The following is a 16,064-nucleotide window of genomic DNA, read 5'->3' as shown; positions in this document are numbered from 1 at the left end:
TATCACACCTGGTAGGTATCGTTTTAGAACAAATGTATGACATGTACAAGCAGGAAGAAACCAATCCCGTAAGCTTAATGTCATACAAGAACATATTCTACACGAAATTTAATTTGAAAATAAAGCCATTAAAAAAAGACACATGCAATGTTTGCGATACTTTTAAAATGAAAATAGATATTGAAAACGATGAAGAAAAAAAAAAGAGTTCAAGCAGGAACATACGAAGCATTTGCAAGTTGCAGAGGAGGCACAGAAAATGAGAAGAGATGAATTCAAGATAGTGATTGAACAAACAGATCAAGAGTGTTTAAGTTTTGACTTGGAAAAAACCCTACCGCTTCCCAGAATAACTACAGACATCGTATTTTATAAGCGTCAGTTGTGGATGTATAATGCAGGAACACACAGTGCTAAAGAAAATAGAGGATACTGCTACGTTTGGGTAGAAGGTTCAGCTGGAAGGGGCGCCCAAGAAATATGCCTTTTAAAGCATGTTGCCTTGCCTTATAAAACATGTTGCAACTAGATTAACTCCAGAAGTCAAACATTTTACGCTGTGGTGTGATTCTGGCGGTGGGCAAAATCGAAATATTAAGTTAATACTTATGCTTAAATCAATTTTGCATGGGACACGCACAAACCTATAAAGCATTACCGTAAAATATATCTGTTCTGGTCATAGTCTTTTGCCCAACGACACTGATTTCAGTGATATTGAGTCGGCTCTTAAAATACAGATAAAGAAAAAATTAACTGGTTGAAATTACGTAAATCAAAATAGAAAAGTGTGACCCATTTAGGCTAATGATACAACAACACGATTTTTCACAACCGTATCAAAAATTTCTATCAAAAAATCTTCTCGAGGTAGAACTGCTAACGAAGAAATATTTAGCGATTTAATACCACTGTGGCCTAACGGAAAGCCTATCGCTGAGGCGAAATTACAAAATTTAAAGGAAATGATGCACCTTATTCCTGCTGATGCATTGACTTTTTATCAAAATTTGCAGGGTGCCAATGTAACTGAAGATTTTGAGGGTAACAATGTCAATGTTGAAGATCTAGATTTTGAAGTGGATGAAGTAGATTAATATTAAAATTTATTAAATTAATACGTTAAATATTCATATCCTTAACTTCCTGTAAATAAAAATAATTTTTCTAACTTGACTCTTGTTTTTATTTAATATTGTTGGTATTAATTTCCCACTTTGCAAAATGCAGAAACCTACCAATCCACAAAAATTTGCCATTTCTCTTCTTAATTTACAATTAAAATATTTAAACATGTAGAAAATACCAAAATATTTATCCACAGTCAAAAAAAAGTTACAAAGTAGTAGCAAAATATCCTACAGATTTTTTAAATCAATAAAAACTTTAAACTTGATTATCTCAGTTTGTCACTATTGAGGGTTGGTAGCTTTCTGCATAACGCCGTCCAATTATTGTACCTATGCCGTCTGTTAGCCGGGTAAGATTATGCCGCTCGACAAAGGTTAAATTTTATTTTTTCAAAATAAACAATATACATATAACATCATGTCACCTTTATCATGCTGACTGTACGTTATCTACTTAGAAGGCTTGTTTCAGTTGTAACATTATCATCTTAATCTAATTAGAATTCCTTATTCCAAAATTAGAGTATTTGCTTTGTTATTAGGGTTGACATTCTCCAATTTGTGATTCACCCCTCCTCATACCATGAACCCTTGTCGGGGCATTATGACACTTTAAATATTGTTATATTGCTGTCTCCATTAGCTGCGATCGTGTAGAAGGCAGAGTCTTCATTTGGTCGGCCCATCGTATTAGAGATCTTCCTCTTGGTCTTCGGTCTTCCTCCTTTCCTTCTACTACTAATAGTTCCATACTTCCCGTTCTTCTGGCTGTATGGCCGAAGTAATTTAGTTGTGCTCGGTTGACTGGTTTCAATGTTCTGGCCAGACAACGCATAGAATTCTTTTGTAGTTCCATATTTCGAAGGCTTCGATATATCAATTTTTTGAGTCTATGTATCTAGTAAAATGAGGGAACTGACCAACCTGTGCTTAGTATTCCATATTATTGTTTGTTCTTCCCATATATTGATTTTTTAATTTAGCTGTTGCGTTTTGGATCACTGCTAGTCCCTGCTTAAATTCTGAACAACTATTGCCATTTTTGGTTATCTGGGAGCCCAATTATACGAATCTGTTTACTACTTCAAAATGTGTCACTTAGTGTAAGTCAGGTAGATTATTATTTGCTCTGTCTACGACCATTATTTTCGTTTTTCCGGTATTAACCTCTAGTTGGAATTATTTATTTCTCCAACTTATCTTTTCGGTGATGGTAATTAGTTCGACTTCGCTGCTAGTATAAATGTGTCATCTACGTTTCGCAGGTTACTGGTTTTTTTCCTCCTATAGTGATTTCTTGATCCAATTCGTCTAGTACTTTGGTTATTATTTGAAAATATAATATGTTGTATATTTTAATAGTAATAGTATACAGTCCTGGTGCTCTATTCTCGAATTCACTTGACATATGTAGCTTGCATTCGACATATCTCGATTTTCTGCCCTTGCAATCGAGATTCTAGAAATTCCTTGTTCGAGAGTTATGTCGAATGATAAGCATCGAGCGGTGGTGACCCACTCGACATTTTCTCGACATCGACATATGCGCGTTCTTCATGTCATCGAACATAAACAATAATAAGTTAACTACGGTATGCGGCAAAATAAACAGTACTGAAATTCGTATGGCTCAAATTTATATGTGTTAGGCGCCGAAACGTATTGAGTTATTTCAGAACGTCGTTATAACCTATGTGAATGTGGTGATAATGTTAGGTGCTCCAGAATTTTCCTGTTTTGCAGAAAAATTGTTTTATGGCGGAGTACTATTTTCGGTCATACGGAAAAGATCACGAAAACGGTCCAAGCTTAAAATCAACAATGGTTTCAGCAGGACGGGACAACCTGTCACACTTCCAGGGAGTCTCTTCGAATACTGCGCGATCATTTTGGGATCTGCCACTCACCAGAACTAATGCCACCGTATGCGTACATATGGGGAATGCTGAAGGAGTCAGGCAAATCCACCGTCTGACATTTCGGAATTGTGGACTAGAATTAATGAAAGTAAGTTATCAATCTAAGTAGCAGAGAAAACGACAATAAATAGCGTTCCCATTCCACTAGATTGACAATAGGTGGAATACTTTCTTTGGTTACAACTTCCCGAGATTTTCAAAAATTATAAATCATACAGGATTCCGAGGACATTAAGATGAGAGAATCTTAAATAATTTACAAACCATCCACTCAGCGTGCTAAAAATTCCAACAAGAAAGATTCCTTAGTACTCAACAAAAAAGTAAATGAATTAAAATGTTTAAACATGTTTTATTTCTTTGCAACACGAAAATGCAGCAGCTGCCTATATAATAACCTGGTTAAATCGGAGAGTGCAGGAGGAGTCTATACCGGCTTGGGAGGTTTTTTTCCTTATCAGTAGTCCCATATCCTCTTCTCTCCAATTTCTTAAGGCATCACACTTCATCGGAAAGGCCAAAGTGTGATGCCTGGGGAAATCGTAGAGAAGAGGATATAGGACTACTGATGAGGAAGAAAAAACCTCCGAAACCGGTATAGACTCTTCCTGCACTCTCCGATTTAACCAGAGTATTATGCAGCTGCTGCATTTTCGTGTTGCAAAGAAATTGAAAATATTTGTTCATTTTAATTCATTTACTCTTATGTTGAGTACTAAGGAATCTTTCTTGTTGCAACTTTTACCACGATGAGTAGATGGGTTGTGAATTATTAAAAATTCTCTCATCCTAATTTCCTCGGTATCCTGTATGCTTTATAATTTTTGAAAGTCTCGGGAGGTTGTAATGAAAGAAATTATTCCACCTGTTGTCAATCTGGTGGTATGGGAACGATATTATTGTCGTTTTCTGTGCTACTTCGATTGATAATTACTTTGTTTTTCTGTAGATGGCTACAGTACATCCGTGACATTTCGTTCTTTACAACTCGGGAAGGCCCAAAGTGTGACGCCTGGGGAAATCGGAGAGAAGAGGATATGGGACTACTAATGAGGAGGAAAAAACCTCCGAAACCGGTATAGACTCTTCCTGCACTCTTCGATTTAACCAGAGTATTATGCAGCTGCTGCATTTTCGTGTTGCAAAGAAATTGAAAATGTTTATAAATTTTAGAATTAAAATTTTTTTCGTGCCAGAGGCAGTGAAGGATCTAGAAATTTGCCTTGGGAGGGGAAATTTGCCTTAGGGGGAACTTCCAGTGAAAAACCATCCAAAAGACATAAAAAAGATAAACTCAGATTACATAAAAGACATAAATTATAACTTATAGGCATTAAGTTCCCTTTATTTTCCTAACTAGAGTATTTATTGGGTTAAATTTTTGTCTTTCTGTGATTTCGGTTTCATGTCAGCTAATATGTTTTTACGTTTGAACAATTTCTTCTTTAATTTTGGACCTTGGTAGGGGGGCAAATTTCCGCATTTTCCCTCCCCTTAGATCCACCACTGGCCAGCGGGCATCTTTAACATCTGTTTTATCGGGAACGTGCGTCGTCGTGAATAAAGTTTGCAAGGCTACATATACTACATATTTGTATACTATATAGTTTAAATACTACATATTTAAATCATCATAAATATTTCAATATTCATTTCAGTACTCTTTACTTTGCCGCATACGGTATATTGAAAGTTGAAGTAGAACGGAACTGTTGGTTTTTTTTGCTTTTTGAAGGATTTTGTAATAAATAAGTACAATTTTGATGAATTAGCTATGTTAGCGGCGATAGAAATGGTAGAAGAGGCAGAAATTGCCGCTGTTCAACTTCCGCGTCAGTTTTAGCCTAGAATAAAATGCTTTCGATTTAAGCGACAAAAAGTTTATTAATATATATAGACTTACAAAACATTTAATAGGAAGTGTGGTCAATAAGGTATCCGAATTAATCAAAGCTAACTCAAGAAGTTCAGCACTTGATACGGAAACAAATTAAGAACACTAAAAAGGGATACTTCCGTGGGTTGGCTGTATACACTATAGTTAAATAAACTCTAACATCGAAGTGAAACAACATCTATGTAATAGGTATAATTTAATAAAATCCTAAAAAATCCCAATAGACAAGACGAAACCGGCGGTTTCGTTGGGAAAAATATTCCCATGAGATTTTTTTGCATAATCACATTCGTGAGACATCCCAGAATAAGGCTCCAGAAGTCGCCCACGTGAAAAGTGGTCCAAATCTTTTTTACCAATTTTCAACGAAAACTTTCGTTTATAAATTCGCAAAGGTGTGTGTGTTATTGCGTTGCCGCTCCTGAAATATCTAGAGGCCACCTAGCAATGGATTCCTATGTAGTTTTGTTTTCTGAATCCAAATCTGAAAACGGCATTTCGCTATCTCTAACCATCTTCGAGATATCCGACCTCAAAGTCGTCATTGTGACGTCACAAGCCTCCTTTAAATTGTCATTTTCTTCCGACATAGAAACGTTAACTCTACTTTTTTTTGTTTGACGCAACTAAACGTCAACATAAAATTGAAATGTCAGATAAAAAATTTTTATTTATTTTTGTTAATGTAATGTTAAATTACACTTCACTATTTTCAAGGAAAACTGTTTATTTTGTATTTATTCATTTATATTAGATATCAAATCTATATTATACGAGGTATGTCAAAAAATATGAAGTTCGATCAAGATTAAAGTGTCTTTAATTTTCAAATTATTAAAAAGTGTTATTATAAAAAGTTGTTTGGAGTTAAAAACTATGTTTTAATATGCATTTACTTATACATCCTTCTAAAGATAAAAAAATATTTGAAAATTTTTCTCAAATTACGAATACCAACATCATTTTCATTCATAATTCTTTTATTATAAATTTCACGAATAAAAGTTATTCTTCATAAAAAGATCTGCATGGTCTAAAATCTAAGATGCAATCATCATATAATATCAAATTTTATCAATTTTGTTCGAGGTATGTTAAAAGTATGAATTTCGCTCGAGAGTAGAGTACCTTTATAGTTCAGGATATTTAAATTAAAATATTATTGCGTCTTAAAACATAGCATTTAATACTAAAATACTTTTCATAATAGAAATTTTCCATATTATGAATTTAAATACGTAAATAAACCAAGTTTTCGTTATGATAATGCTCGCATTTTCAGCTTGTTTTTAATCAAATTGCAAAAATCAATATTTTTGGCCCGGACAATTTTTTTGTAGGTTTTTGGACCATTCTGGATAAAAAAGGTCTCTTATAATTTTTCTCTAAAGTTGATCGTTTTCGAGTTATAAGCAATTTATAATTGAAAAAAACGAAAAATGGCGATTTTTGAGGCTTTATAACTCGGTTAAAAGTTATTATTATGAAAGTCAGAAACAGACTAAATCAAAGTTTACCCCCCCCCCCTACAAAATCCTGAAGAAATTTTTGTCATTATTTAGCTGTTATTTTTAAGTAATAATAATGAGCGCCATGCACGTGTTAGGCGGTCGTAAATGCTGAGTGCAAGATAGATGCCATTCCGGCAGTCCAATTGTGCATCTTACTTGCACTCACATTTACAGCCGCGTCAATACGATTTAACCGCCCATTATTATTAATTAAAAATAACAGCTTAGTAATAAATTTATAACACAGATTTCTTCAGGATCATGTAGCGAAGGCTTTAAATTTTGATTTAGTTACTTTCTAACTTTCATAATAATAATTTTTAATCGAGTTATTAAGTCTTAAAAAGGGTCATTTTCGCGTTTTTCAATTTTAAATTGCTTATAACTCGAAAAAGATCGACTTTAGAGAAAAATTATAAGAAACCTTTTGTGTCCAGAATAGTCCAAAAACCTAAAAAAAATTTGTTCGAGCCAAAAATAAAGATTTTTTGCGATTTGATTAAAAAAAAATTTAAAAAAAAATTAAACTACTTTTCACGTGGGCGACTTATTGAACCTTATTCTGGGATGTCTCACGAATGTGATTATGCAAAAAAATCTCATGGGAAAATTTTTCCTAACGGATCCGGTTTTTTTTTTTCGCCTTGTCTACAACAATGGATTGTAAAAAATGTGTTTAGAACAAACATTTTCGGACCTATCAGTCCATCAACAATGAACTCATATACTTGCTAGCTAGCACCGGAACCAAAAATAATGGTTGTAATTATAATTCAATCTACATTCTAAGGTAGTGAAATAGAGAAGGCTTAACGCCGAAGTTAGAAGATAACCTCTGGAAACATGGTGAAACCCTAAGCGAAAACTTGAACAACCTTCTTGGGCCACGAATGTCTGCCAAGTGACTTGTGCAGACATATTTGAACTTAGTTCTATTACACAAAAATATAATAAATTAATTATAAAATAAACACCACTTCCCTATGTGTGTGCGTGTTCACAAAGAGGGGACGGCATCTAGTTCCCTATGGATCAACACTAATAGTCGAGGAAATGAAGCATTTTGGCTCGCAATTTTGTCGTCCATGGATTTACTTGAAATTTTCACAGAAGGTAGGGAATAGTCCAAGGATCATGTTCTGTATCATACCGCTGTACGCTAAAACCTTGGGGGTGGTTGCCACCCCATCTCGGGGTGGGAATTTTTTATTACATTTTAACCATGTAAATCGATGTAAAAGGTGATTCTAAGAAAAAAATATTCTTTACATTTTCTTCGTAAAACTAATATTTCTCGAGTTATTCGCGCTTGAAAGTAACAGTTTTTTGAGAATACCTCGAAAAATATACATTTAATCAAAAAAAAAATGTAAATTAAAATTGTATCTTTTAGTAACACAAATCAAATTATTTTTATATAATATCTTTAAGACCAATACAAACCGAGATACGACACGTGAACAGTTAGCTTTTTTCGTCAAATGTATAATTTGAAATATTCAAAGCCAAATATCGGGAAAACTTTGCATTTTTTGAGGAAAATTTAAATAATCCTTTTAAAGTATACAACTAGATATTTCAAAAAGAGATAATAGAAAGTTTCTAGCATAAAAATTTAGCGACTTATGGTCAAAAAAGTTCGGTACCTGCTTTTCTCTACGAAAAAATCAGTGAAAACAACTCCCTAACTACCCTCCTAATTAAAAATTGGTCTTCACCTTTCTGTGATTCCTTGTATATTTGTATTATCAATACACCTAAAAAGTTTGACCTATTTAAAATGACTAATTTTAGAAAAATTGGAGTTTAAATAAAAATTGATTTTTTGCAGTGTCGTATTTTTCACCGTTTACTTCAAAATATCTCCGAAAATACTGGAGTTATGAAAAAAATGATAGATAACTAAGTTGTAGCTTTTTTAATAACTAAAGCTCTCTTGTACATAGATCTTCATTATAGTGAACAATTAGTGAGATATAGCTGTTTAAAGCCTCTATTTACGAGCAAACACCCCCTTATTCGAGCCCTTTAAACCCACCCCAATTAAAAACTAAGGGATCTTACGGAATTTAATTTACACAGTCTTATAGCTCTTCAGAAATCCTTCAAAATCGTTTTTGAAAAAACTTTTTATCGTCAAAAATGAAAGAGCTATTATAAAACGAATTTTTTTCTTCGAAAAATTCGAATAGTCCGCTTATGGAGCATTTTCAATCTATATTTTCAACAGAAATCTAACGCAGGTTTGTCAAAATGACAGTGACACTATCTCATTGTAGACTAATCAGTTATTAAGTTATAATAGGTTCGGTTCGGTTTCGGTTTTTTAATATTGTATTTAGTTATAGAGTAATTTCCACCTAATAACATATTTCTCAAATTGGGCTCTGTACCGCCATTCTTTACTATATTACGAATATGTGTGCCAGATATCTCGACAAAATATTCAAAATTAAAGCCGCAATCTTGGACCGCGTTTTCCGTTTCGATGAAGCGCTACTGTTGCTCTCTTAATGTTGTTTCGCACCACTCATAAGGTATTCACGAAAAATTAATATTTATTTAAAAATTTTCTCATGAATTGTCATTGTTTTGTTCATAAATCAGTTAAAAATTTTCAGTATTCAAGGAGAATTTTGTAAAATATTTACATTTTCGTATAGTTTCCTGTCAACCGTTGTTTATGATACATTCAAAATCAATCTTTTGCGAACGGATTCTCAATCTCGTACAGTCATCACTCCATTTCACTAAATAACGAATCCGTTTTCAAACTAAATTGAACGTAATATAGTCCCCTGTCAGTAATAAGAAGATTAAAAGATATATACGTCCTATTTCAAGCTGTTCCGTGGAAATTGGTGCAAAATAATCCTTTCCTTTACTAACTCTAATCGGTCTGATGTTGATAATCTTCTGCCAATGTTAATTACTTTATAGCACCTGTAAAACTTCCTTGCATTTCCTTTATTCATCATCATCATTGGCTCGACAGCCCTTTCTGGGTCTTGGCCTGTTCCAGGATTCTTCTCCAGTTTTTTCTCCAGTTTTTTATTTTTAAGGTTTTTATATCATTTTCTATTTGTTCTAAATATCTCAGCTTCGGTCTTCCTCTTGTTCTTTTTCCTACTGGCATCTGTTTGAATATTTTGTTTGGTATTTCGCCTTCTTCCATTCTTTCTACATGTCCCATCCAACGCAGCCGTCCTATTTTAATGAATATTATGGTATCTGGATCCTGGTATATTTCGTATAGTTCAAAGTTGTACCTTCTTCGCCAAATTACATTTTCTTTTGTGCCCTTATATATGTGTCGCAAGATTTTTCTTTCAAAGGTGGCTAGCAATATTTCCTCTCTTTTAGTGAGTGTCCAGGTTTCTGAGCCGTATGTGAGTACCGGTCTTATTAGGGTTTTGTATATTTGGCATTTTGTTTTCCTTGCGACGTTGTCTGATCTTAGTTGCCGAATTAAGCCATGGTAACTTTTATTGGCAATAAATACTCGCCTCTTCACTTCCTCTGCTACGTTATTATCAGATGTGACTAGGGATCCCAAGTATGTAAAGTTTTTTACCCCCTCAATGTTGTATTCTCCTATTGTTATATTTTGTGGCTGCCTTATTTCTGTGTTTTTACTTACCTGCATATATTTTGTTTTGTTCTGGTTGATTTTCAGGCCACTATTTTGTGCAGCTCGTTCTATTTGATTGAATGCCTCTATCATTTCTCTTCTTGATCTTGCGATTATGTCAACATCATCTGCAAATGCTAGTATTTGCACGCTTTTATTAATTATTGTTCCTCGAGTATTGACTGTTGTGTCCCTCATTATTTTCTCGAGTACAATGTTAAACAAGATGCATGACAGAGCGTCTCCCTGGCGTAGTCCCTTTTTCACATCTATTGTTTCCGTTAGTTCGTTTTGTATCCGGATTTTACTTTCTACTTTTAGAGATTCTTTTATCAGTTCTATTAGTTGTGTTGGTATATTAAATTCTTTCATTGCTTTTATTAAGAATTCTCGGTTTATATTGTCATATGCGCTTTCGAAGTCTATGAAGAGATGATGTGTGTGGATGTTATGTTCACTTGTTTTTTCAAGGATCTGTCGCAGAACAAATATCTGGTCTATTGTTGACTTCTGTCTACAGAAGCCACTTTGGTACCTGCCAACTATTTTTTCAGCGTGTGGTCTAAGTCTTTCATAAATGACGTTGGACATTATTTTGTATGCTGCATTCAGCAGCGTGATTCCACGGTAGTTTCCACATTCTAACCGTTTCCTTTTTTTTCCTTTTTCCTTTTTTCCTTTCCTTTCCATTCCTTTATTCACTCTTTCTAATAATAGTTAAAATTCATCAAGGAATAATTTTTCTGTGATTTACATAGGGGAGTCAATATAGATTTTGACTTAGGAAAAAATCAAACAAGATAAAACTTTTTGTAATTTGATTAAGGAATGTTTATTAAACAACATATCAAAAAGTTCTTCTCCAGAAGTAGGTGATTCATTTTTTATTAAACAAATGAACTGCGAAATTAGTTGTTTTTTTTAAATAATTCTGAAAATATAAACCTTAGCAAAAAACTGACTGGACCACTGAAAAATTCAGAAAATTTTACAAAAAAACCTTATATACAGATGTTTCTAAAATTAAATCTATTAGCCCAGTAAATGAACGGGGAGTTTTCAGGGCCAACTCCTAATTGCATGAAAATATGGATTTAGGTTCTAGTTACGCTCCACTTCAAAGTTAAATTTGTGCCGTTGGTTGATTTTACTTGGGGGGTGACAGTCACCCCTTCTCGGGGATGAAAAACATACTATCAAGATAAGCCCGGGAAAATCATAAATTCACTGATTATAAGCAACTTTTGTTCTATAGTGTTTTTTATGTAAGACAATATTTTTTCAGTTATTTGCTATTGAAAATGTTTATTTTTCGTCCAAAAAAACTACGTTTTTAGACGGTTTTTCAAAATAACCCAAAAAGTAAATATTTTATCGAAAAAAATTTTTTAGCAAAAATGAAGCTTAGAAAAAAATGAAAAGAGTAATGTATTCGTCAAGTCTATAGATGTAGCAAATACAAATTTGCAGCTCATGAAAAATACGTTTTTATTCGTCCAATTCCAAATCGAATATTTCATGGTGAAATAACCAAAAAATAAAGCACTTTTCGGGAAAAACTCATTTAAACTTTTTAGTGTTTAAAAAATCTTTATATTACTTGTTTATAAAAGTTTCTAGCATTAAAAATAAGCGAGTTACGCTGAAAATAAAGTTCGTCCCCTTTTTTCGGCAAAAGAAATCATGAAAATCTCCCCGTGTTTAGCTCCCCAAATGAAATTAATCGTTACCGCTTTACAAACAATTTACTTTACTTATCTTTAATTTATATGATCTGTCAGTTTCAGCGGTTTATAGTGCTTATTTTTGAAAGGGTTATAGTTGAAAGGTATTGAAGGAGTCACTATTCACGTGTCACGTGTATGCAAACTTTGAACAGCCATAAGGGGTTATCCATAAACTACGTCGTTGAGAAGAGGGAGGGGGGCTTGCTTATTACGACGGAGTACGACAAGGGGAGGGGGTATGAGTGCCCAGTCGACGTCGTTTAATAGATTGGTATATTTAAATTTGTCGCTATTGTGTCTATAAAAATAATTTTTTACTAGCTTCTACCAGCATTAAAATACCAGATATTCATATAAAAACGTATAGTTTTTGATATGAAATTGAAAATAAAACAAAACGTTTACGAATAAATATACCTTTGTTAAAATTAAAAAGAATAATGCTATTATAGATACTTTTATCGCATAATTTTCATTTCGTTTTTATCAGTCACGGCGTTAAAATAATATGAGGTAGCACTTTTGTACAGGACAACAAACAATAAGACATTCTTCTTTGGGTTTAAACAATCGCTTCTATATACAGAACAACGTCTGGAAGCAAAAAATATTAAATTGTTAGTTCATTTATGGGCTGCATACTGTGTGTGAAACAACAGTTCTAAAAGAACGAATAGAAATAAAATATTGTTTTCTATTTAGTTAGTAAGTCCTATTTATACTTTAGAAGAAATGGCATCGAAATCAAAACAAAATAAATATAAAGATTTATATGATGCAGTTAAGAAAGCATACCCCGCAAAATCTTAGTCCAATGCTATTTAAATGCATTCATTTTTTTCGAATACTAAGAAAACTAATAAATATTTTTGAAAAATTTAAACGCAGATTGAAAGACTGCATTATTGCCCAGGGGCAAAAGTTCCTGAAAACATTTATAATGTTTATTTTATTAAGCTACAGGGCTGAAAAAAAGAGAACATTTTGTCTGATTTTTCATTTCAAATATTTCATTCAAAAGAAACCTTTTGTTTATTCTAAGGGACTTTCAACCCTCGGTAATAATGTAGTCTTTTATTCTGCGTTTAAATTTTTTAAACATATTTATTAGTTTTCCCAGGATTCGAAAAAAATTAATGCATTTAAATAGCATTGGACCAAGATTTTACGCCTACCGCCTCATATTTGATTAAAAAGGAAACAGAAATAATATTGAATTTTTTTAATCAATGAAAGGGGGGTCGTGAGTTGCAACGACGACGTCGACATGGGGGGTCGTCCCTAAACGACGAATTACGATGGGGGGGTATTAAAAAGTTCAAATTTTTTACGACGTAGTTTATGGATGCTACCTAAGCAATCTTGGAAGAGTTTTCTTAGCTGTTCTTGGAGTTTGTCTGTGCCGGCTTTCACTAATTCTGCAGGGATGTCACCAGGACCAGGGGATTTTCCATTTATCAGGGATTTGGTTACTTCTTCCATCTCTGATTTACTTATTTTATATAAGTCATTAATGCCATATACTCCTAGTATGGCTATTCTGCTTCCTTTTATCGTGATGTTCATTTTTATAAACCTCTGATTAATTGCTTCCCAAGAGGTTATATATCTTCTTAAAGTTTTGCGAATAACAATAGCAACTCCTTGTTGTGCTCTTTGGTCTTTAGTTACTCCACTATAGAACATGTCAGAGTGACCCCACTTTTCGGAACCACTACTCTACTTTTTAGTTTCCGTAAGCACCGCGATATCTATCTCTGCATTTTTAAGTTTATATAAGCAATATAAGCAATACACATTACACATACATTTAAAGTAAATGGTAAAGTGGTAACGATTCATTTTATTTAGGGTGCTAAATAAAGGAAGATTTTCACGAATTTTTACCAAAAAATAGGGGTCAACATTTTTGTCAGCTTAACTCGTTTATTTTTGATGCTAGAGACTTTTGTAAGAATTAAACATAAAGCTTTTTTTAAACACTTTAAAAAATGTTAAAAAGTTTTTCCCGAAAATTGCTTAATTTTTCGTTGATGTCACGTTGAAATATTCAACTTGGAATTAGACGAATAAGAACTTATTTTTCATGAGCTACAACTTTGCTTTTACTCGGTTTATAGACTTTACTCACACCATTTTTTTCACTTTTATATAAGCCACACTTTTTTTTACCAATCCAGTGACAATAACTTGTAAAATCATAATTTTAGAACTTAACAAAATTATTTGTGAGTCTAATAAATAAAACCCTACAAATAAAACTCTTAAACCTACATAAAATATTTTTGAAAATTTAAAATTTAAAATCTTGTTGGTAGATCGCTTGGAGTGTGGCGCTTTAGCCTTCTGTTTGCCTGGGGTCTCATTAGGCTGTTGGGGTGGTTTTGTAGTCGTGTGTCGTATTTTTGGGCGTAACTGGCAATTTCTTCTTTGACAGTCTTCATTTGAAGATTACGATTGATATATTCATTGGGCATGTACCACGGTGCATTTCTGATAATGCGGAAGGTCTTCGATTGGAATCTCTCCAGGATGTCGATATTGGATCTCGACGCAAATCCCCACAATTGGATACCATAGCTCCATATTGGCTTAATGACTGCCTTGTATACTAAAATTTTATTGTACAAATTTAGTTGCGACCTTTTTCCTATCAGCCAGTACATTTTATTGAGTTTCACACCGAACTGTTTTCTTTTCGTGAATATGTGTTCCTTCCACGTTAATCTGCGGTCCAAATGCATACCTAGGTATTTTACATCATTCGTTTGTTGTAGTTCTTGATTATTTATTGAGACGGTTGGGCACGTACCTTTTCGATTAGTGAACGTTATATATACTGACTTGCTTTCGTTTATTTTAATTCGCCATGTTTGTAGCCAGATCTTTATTCTATCGAGATTTGTCTGGAGAAGTTGCGAGGCGATTTACGGGTTTGAGTGAGCTGCAAAGATTGCTGTGTCATCTGCATATGTGACTGTGATGATGTTTTGGCTTGTAGGAAGATCTGCTGCGTAGAGTAGGTAGAGAAGGTCCAAGGACACTAACCTGAGGTACTCCAGCTTTGTTTGGATATAAGTTAGTACACTAATCTTTTACTTTTACAAGGAAATGGCGGTCGCAGAGATAGGAATTGAGGATTACAAAGTAGTAGTTAGTTCACTGAACAAGTTCTTAGTAGTTAGTTCACAAGTAGTTACATCACTGAAAGTAGACTGATAGGTCTGTAGGACTTAACTCTTTCTACAGGAATGCCTGGTTTGGGTATTAAGATGATTTGTGCCACTTTCCACAAAAGTGGATAGTAGCCAGTTATTAAGATCTGTGTCAAAAAATCTGTGCGTTAAAAATCTGTGTCAAATATTGCGAACCCTGGGGAATTTTTCGGATTCAGATCTGTTTGGATTTTGTTGAAAACTTGTTTGGCTGTGAATTTCTCCAACGGTGCTTCTAGTTGAGATGGATATTCTAAATACAACTGAACATTATCTTCTGCATCAGGGTTGTTGTTTTGGCTATGTGGTTGGAACACTTCCTCCAGGTATTTGGCAAAGACTGTAGCTTTTTCGTTCTTACTTTTAGCCCATCGTCCGTTACTGGCCCGGATAGGTGGATTAGAGGGTTGTGGTCTCTTAATCTTCGGTGTTACCTTTTTTTAAGAACCAGTGCTTTAAAGTGACATTTTAAAGGCTCCTATGGAGTGCTAAAATTTCCATTTTTAACACGTTTGTAGAAAAAATGCATTTAATAATAAACTTCAACAATAACAAAAGTTCTACAAAAAATTTTTTTGAGTTCTTATACAGTATATCTGCGTAACTTGGAACCTATAGATAACTTTTTTATTATCAGTTTTACAAAAAAAAGTTATTCTTTATAAATTACTGTGCATCGTATTGAATCCAAGATTCAGCCATCAGTGGTATGTAAAAAAATATGAACTTCTCTCAAAAGTAAAGTAGATTTATATTGCACAATGGAAAATTGTTATTAAGAAAACTTGTTTGGAATTAAAAACTATGTTTTAGTGTTCAATAACATCCTTCTAATTGAAATATTGTGAACTATAAAGGCACGTAACTCTTAAGCGAAATTAATATTTTTACATACCTACCTCGTATAAAACTGAAAAAGTTTGATATCTAATGGTTGTGTCTTAGACTTTAGACCAGGTAGAGAATTTTATGAAGAACAACTTTTTTCGTGAAATTGATAATAAAATAGTTATCATAATTGTAATAAAATAATG

The sequence above is a fragment of the Diabrotica virgifera genome, chromosome 6 (genome assembly GCF_917563875.1).
Source record: "Diabrotica virgifera virgifera chromosome 6, PGI_DIABVI_V3a".
Classification (NCBI taxonomy): domain Eukaryota; kingdom Metazoa; phylum Arthropoda; class Insecta; order Coleoptera; family Chrysomelidae; genus Diabrotica; species Diabrotica virgifera.
The sequence above is the reverse complement of the archived record's forward strand: the minus strand, read 5'-3'. Positions refer to the sequence as shown.